Genomic DNA, 6,624 nt, shown 5'->3' with positions numbered 1-6,624 from the left:
ATTTAAGGCCAAGAAACCTATATAAACAAACCTTGTTAAACTTACCCTTATCTTCCTAGTTACTTCACTATTTAGTACCTCCAGCCCAAATCCCTTTGTCTTATCAATTTGTCAGAAATGTATTACTTCTTTGTCTAAAAGGTACAAAGCTTCCTGCTCGGGTCACTTCTTCAGGTCAGTTTCATCTTCACACCCAGCCAGGGATCCTAGGAGGGGCGAGGAAAATTTTTTCCTCCCTAACCTCAACTGAAAGAAAAGGACACATATTTCCTACATCTGACAACAAATATTTTCTTAGCTTTTACTGATTCCTCTCTAGCTCCTTTTGAGAATAAACACCACTTGCCTTAATAAGTGAAGAGTTCCCTTCCCTAAATCCCACAAAGTCTCATAAATTAAAACTGGAAAAGGTCTGATATCTGTTGACTCATTGTCTGATGTACTTTGGTCTGAATTAATCATAGTGTTTTAACTTTAATGGACATTTGCATTTTAAGCTAAAATATAGAAGGCATCTTTATCTCTAATCCTGAAATAAAAGGCTTTATAATCTCCAATAGAATTTCAGGGGGGCCTACAGAGGGATTTGGGAAGATTAATGAAGAGGACAATTTTTATCTTCATTTGCAATGGAGGCACAGCTTTGCAATCAAAGGGCATGTTCCTAGAGACAGCCAGAACATGAGAACATCCTTAAAGACCCTGAGCACTACTAGCAAGACCACTTCTCCTGGTCCAAGTCAGAGAGAGTCCCTGGCTTGTACTTCCCTGCAACTCCCCGACCCATATCTTATCACCCTCTTCCATGACCCAAATTTACTGCAGTGCTTCAGCTTCCCTTTCCCCATCACTTCCTGCCTTTTTCCTCACAACATACCAGATGCCTGCATTTTCTGGCCTTTGTCCAGTGGCCCAGCTTATAACTATTTTAGTTAATTTAAGACCATTCTAACATCCATTACTCTTGCCAATAATCTGATGTCACTATCTCTAAACCTTTGCTGACCTTTTTCCATTGTGAGCTCGGAAATACTTGCATTTCCCTAATTTTCTCTGGGCCTTTATATTTGCTGTGCTTGCTTCCCTCTTTGCCTCTCTACCACCCGATCATCATTCAACATTAACTTAGATACTATTTTCTTTTTCTTTTTTTTAAAGATTTTATGTATTTATTTGACAGAGAGAGAGATCACAAGTAGACAGAGAGGCAGGCAGAGAGAGAGACAGGGAAGCAGGCTCCCTGCTGAGCAGAGAGCCCGATGTGGGACTCCATCCCAGGACCCTGAGATCATGACCTGAGCTGAAGGCAGCGGCTTAACCCACTGAGCCACCCAGGCGCCCCAACTTAGATACTATTTTCATGAGAAGTCTTCCCTGGTTATGGTGCCCTCTCCTCAATTCTGGGTTAGTTCCTTACAGTTATGTTCACACTCTAACCTATTTTTGCCCCAAATGTAACACTTATCAGTGAGCATTTTAATTAGTTAGCTACCTCTTTCATTTATCTGAAAGACTCTTAAATAGAAAGTAGGAGCCTAGTACTTGATATATAGTAACTGTTTAATAAGCACTCAGGCAATAAATGAATATATATAAACTTTGTGCAATAAAGAACAAATATTTTCTGTAAAGGGCTAAGTAGTAAATATTATAGCTTGTAGGCTCTAAGATCCTATCACAACTATACAATTCTGCTTCCTGAAGGACAGTAGCTAATTCCCACTAGTGGCTTCAGAATATCTCTAAAAGACAAATTTGACATAAGAAAAAAAATGAGTAGAAGGAGTGTGGGTGCAGCTCTGGGCTACAGAACATTACTTGAGGATATATTTACACAGTTGATATACAGTTCTTGTGTAGAGTGATAGTATTTGGGGTGGTTTGGGGGCAGGTCAGTGGACGGAGCTAAAACAGAAAGCATCCTTGGTAGGACCACTGCTAGTTCAATTTGTGCATTAAGTTCAAATTACTTATGTTTGCGAGTTTTTATAATTTATAATTTAACCTGGGTTTTCCCCATTTCTAACCTTTCATTTTTGCTACTCAGTCCTGCCCAGATCAAATCACTTTCCATTTCCTGTGAACTTGCCTACACACAGTTGAACTCTCAAACTGCATATGTGGGGAGCTGTGGAATTCTCTCCAAAGCAAAAAGGGAAAGGACAGAATGAGAGCAATTTGCCTCCATCCCTACCTGACTCTGTAAGTATTATGACTTTAGACATCAGAAAATACATTTAGAGAAACTCTGTCTTCCAACATCTATGTTTGAAATATTTGCAATACACTTCTGAGCAAAATTGTATCCACATATATGGTAGAAACTGACACAGTGAAACAAATATGAAAAGCACTTGTTTTGGGGCACCTGCCTGTCTCAAACAGAAGAATGTGCAACTCTTGATCTTGGGGTCATGAGTTCAAGCCCCATGTTGGGTGTAGAGATTACTAAAAACATAAATAAAAAAATAAATTTAGGGGCACCCAGTGGCTTAATTGGTTAAGCATCTGCCTTTGGCTCAGGCCATGATCCTGATTAGGTCAGGATCCTGAGGTCCTGGGATTGAGCTCCGCGTTAGGTTCTTTGCTCAGTAGGGAGCTTGTTTCTCCCTCCCTGCTGCTCCCCTGCTTGTGTTCTCTCTCTCTCTCTCTCTGTGTCAAATAAATAAACAACATTTTTTTAAAAGATAAATTAAAAAAAAAAGAGAAGTACTTGTTTCATTAAAGATATAGATCTACATTACATTAGGTTTCTGATAACATCTTCAGTGTCATAATAGAGTCTATCTCTTAAAAGTTTATTTTTTGAAATATTAGTTTATTTAAAGTAAAACAAATGCAGCATGGCATATACTGTTAGGTGCTTAACCTGTATCTTCTTGCCTTCTTTGTGAATAAGAGAACCCCAGGTTTTTTGAGGGATGGCTATGTACCTAGCTAACAAATTATCTTTCAGCCTCTCTGACAAAGTAAGTTCTATTCATTAGAGTGTTGCATTGAATTTGAGGGATGGCTGCTTAAAGGGAGAGTTGATTCTGCTGGGAGGATCCTCTCATCCTTCTCTCTTCCTGGAAGTAATGGCTTGAGTTTTATCAGCCATCTTGGACCAAGAGGTTATTTGGGTCATGTATAAGATGGTAAAAAAAGAACAGAGGGGCGCCTGGGTGGCTCAGTGGGTTAAGGCTTCTGCCTTCAGCTCAGGTTGCGATCCCGGGGTCCTGGGATTGAGCCCCGCATCGGGCTCTCTGCTCGGCAGGGAGCCTGCTTCCTCCTCTCTCTCTCTCTGCCTGCCTCTCTGGCCACTTGTGATCTCTACCTCTCAAATAAATAAATAAAATCTTAAAAAAAAAAAGAAAGAAAGAAAGAAAAAAGAACAGAAGGAGCCTGAGTCCCTGATGACCATCAAACCACCAAAACAATCTCACTACAGGCCTTGAGGGATGAGAATTTCCAGTTGTAAAAGGAATAATATCTCTCTCTGATAAACAAAACGTGGCTGCTTCCAAATTTTGGAACTGGCATAGTGGCCTGCCCAGCCCTGCAGGCTTTCTTTCCTTATTAATTAGCAACTTAGAACTGCTTTTTCACTGGGTCAGCAGAGAAAGATGGTACAATAGTCAGGAGCAAGAAGAGATCAGCAGATGAAAACCACTGATTAAAAATGCTAAACCAAGGATGAGGAATCAGACAGCATATGTGAATTTACTTCACTACGCCTTGACCATGTTTCATAGAAACTCTAAGTCCACACTCTGAGATTATCTCATTGCAACCTTTTGAAGATGTTGTAACTCTTTCTCCGAAGGACTTGCTGGCTGTGGTGTAGCCATCATCTAGAACTCATGCACCCATTATCCTTACACAGATGATCCAGAAGGTAGCTCAAATTTCAGATGCTCTTTTTAAAAAAAAAAAAAAAAAAAACAAAAACTTTTTATTAACATATAATGTATTATTAGCCCCAGGGGTACAGGTCTATGAATCACCAGGTTTACACTTCACAGCACTCACCATAGCACATACCCTCCCCAATGACCATAACCCCACCACCCTCTCCCTAACCCCCTACCCCCAGCAACCCTCAGTTTGTTTTGTGAGATTAAGTGTCTTTTATGGTTTGTCTCCCTCCCAATCCTATCTTGTTTCATTTATTCTTCTCCTACCCCTCCAGCACCCCCATGCTGACAGATCCTCTTTGTAGTTGATTCTTTTGGGGGGTTTATAAGTCAACGCTGAACAAGAAAAATTGTTATAAGTTCATTTTTTTTTTTAAGGAAGCAGAATCAGAACTGAAAGTTTCAGCCAATTTCCTCAGAGGCAATCTGGATTACTAAAATAGAATAGCCTGTTGTTCAGCCTATTTGGAAGGTTTCAGCTGCTACTTTTATCATCAGCTGAAGCTTGGATCATAGAAGAGCAGAGGATAATTGGACGTGTACCTACCTGGCCGAGGTACCCACAGAAAGAGTTCCTTTATGCTCACAACTGTTGAGCAAAAAACAGATGAGGCCAAAGAGGGCTCATTGGCAAGCAGCCATTTACACGTCAGTCAAGAATGTTTACACTTCACTCAGAATATTGTCCTCAAATCTGTAGTGTCATTTTTCTTTGGAAAACAAATTAAAAAGAAAATGTCTGTCTTACCTGCCTCTACCTCACGACAGGAACTCTTTCCTCAAACTCTGCCAAATATTTCACTCTTGTCTCAAGGGAGCCCCTTTCCATCCTTTTAATTAGACAGATGACAGAAAACCCGCAGTACATTTGAGGAGCAACTTGAAAATTTAATAAAGGTCTAGATAGGTTCTAGGAAAACCTCCTAGGAACAGTGCAATATTCCTGAGCTAGTAAGAGAGTAGTTAGTAGGGGCACCTGGGTACCTCAGTGGGTTAAAGACTCTGCCCTCGGCTCGGGTCCTGATCCCGGGGTCTTGGGATTGAACCCTGCATTGGGCTCTCTGCTTTGTGGGGAGCCTGCTTCTTCCTCTCTCTGCCTGCCTCTCTGCCTACTTGTAATCTCTGTCAAATAAATAAATAAAATCTTAAAAAAAAAAAAAAAACCACACACAAACTTATAAAAAAAAAAGAGAGAGAGAGAGAGAGTAGTTACTAGAAGGTGGAGAGGAGAGAAAGCTACGTGTAGAGAGCCTCCTGATTATAATAAAGACTTCCTAAAGGAAAATAGCTAACTCGCAGTGACCCTGAGAGAAGGAAGTTGGGATAGAACTTTTCTCCAACCTTTCTCTCCTTCTCTCTGACCTCAAGTGAAAGCCCCTGCCAAAGGCAGCTGCTGAAGCTAGAGGACAAGGAAATCTGTTAATTTTGTTCATAAACATCAGCTTTTCTGGCATAAAGCAGGATAGAGATAACTGGAAGATATTCAGCACACCTGTTATTACATTTTTGTTCATGCTGGACTTATCACCTAGAGTGCTGTCACTCTCAATTGTAATATAATCCTCTGGTCTGGGCTATGTCAGTGTATGACCTACTTTTAAATATGGAAATGCCTCTCTCCTCAGCATGTTATCTGTATCACTGGCATAGACACTGAATACATCCTTTATTATCACTTTAAAGTTTCACATGTATATACATATTCCATTTTATTGTAAGCTCTGTGGACCAGAATTTATAAATTATACTTCTTTTCTGTTTCCACAGCATCTAACACAGTGTTTAGCAAAGAGCAGCTGACAAAAACTGCAATCTTCTTAATCCTCTCCCTCTTTTTATCATCACACCCTACTTACTCCTTCATGTTATATCTTCGTATTACTATGTGGACATTCAGTGGTTGGGGTTGGGGGTGGTCACTCAGTCAATATTAGAAAGGACAAGACCTCTAGATGTTAGGATTTTTATGCAAGTGTGTCAGTAGGGGTGTTTCCTGAAGTTGGGCAGTGAACATGCAGCTAGAACCTAGGCTTCTAGGTGTGGACATCTGTGACTCTTCACGTGAGGGTTTTTTGGTCTGCCTGGTTTACCCGTAGGCAGGAGAGGCTAGCCATGCTGGAGAGTTAGCTGTTTTCCCTTTCTCTCACAAGTAGCTCTCAAACAGTGACAGGGAGTTGGTGACTAAAATCACAGCAAACTCACCTACTTGATGAGGGGCCATTCTGAGGTACCTTCTACACAGTTTCCCAGAATTCCTCTGGGGATTGAACCCAGTTGCCCATAGCGGTATTCTGCATGATAAGGCACATTTAATAGCTTCCTTCTCTTTTCTTTCTCATTCCGCCTTTCTGCTGCCCATGCTTCGTGGAGTCTTCTCCCAGATAAAAAAAGTCTGACTTAAATTCTGATCTTCAGGTTCATTTCTAGGGTAGAATGATAAGATACACCAAAGATAGTCAACTCACTCACAGCAGGAATATACAAAGGATGTGCATTGATATAAATTCTCTACCCTGACATTTTTCTTTTCCTTTGCTTTCATGGTATCTAAACATGTTTCTGAACTACTAGAAGAAAATTACAAACACATTTTTAAAAACTAAAAGTAAATGTTAGTGTTATCTTATAAGAGCAACAACATATGCTCATTGTTGAAAATTTGAAAATAATACTACTATTCTAAAATAGTAACTGTTAATGTCTTGCTGTATATCCTTTGAATCATTTT

The 6,624-nt window shown here is 40.1% G+C and overlaps 1 long non-coding RNA gene across 1 annotated transcript; it reads right to left on the bottom strand.

Annotated features, from left to right (window-relative positions):
- Positions 1–1,546: 1,546 nt before the first annotated feature.
- Positions 1,547–6,306, bottom strand: LOC131819731 (uncharacterized). The gene is made up of 2 exons (XR_009349305.1): positions 6,099–6,306; positions 1,547–3,898 (listed from the first exon to the last, which is right to left on the bottom strand). It is a non-coding gene; the product is annotated as an uncharacterized LOC131819731 (long non-coding RNA).
- Positions 6,307–6,624: the final 318 nt, after the last annotated feature.

This window comes from Mustela lutreola, chromosome 1, assembly GCF_030435805.1.
Source record: "Mustela lutreola isolate mMusLut2 chromosome 1, mMusLut2.pri, whole genome shotgun sequence".
NCBI lineage: Eukaryota > Metazoa > Chordata > Mammalia > Carnivora > Mustelidae > Mustela > Mustela lutreola.
The sequence above is the reverse complement of the archived record's forward strand: the minus strand, read 5'-3'. Positions and strand labels throughout refer to the sequence as shown.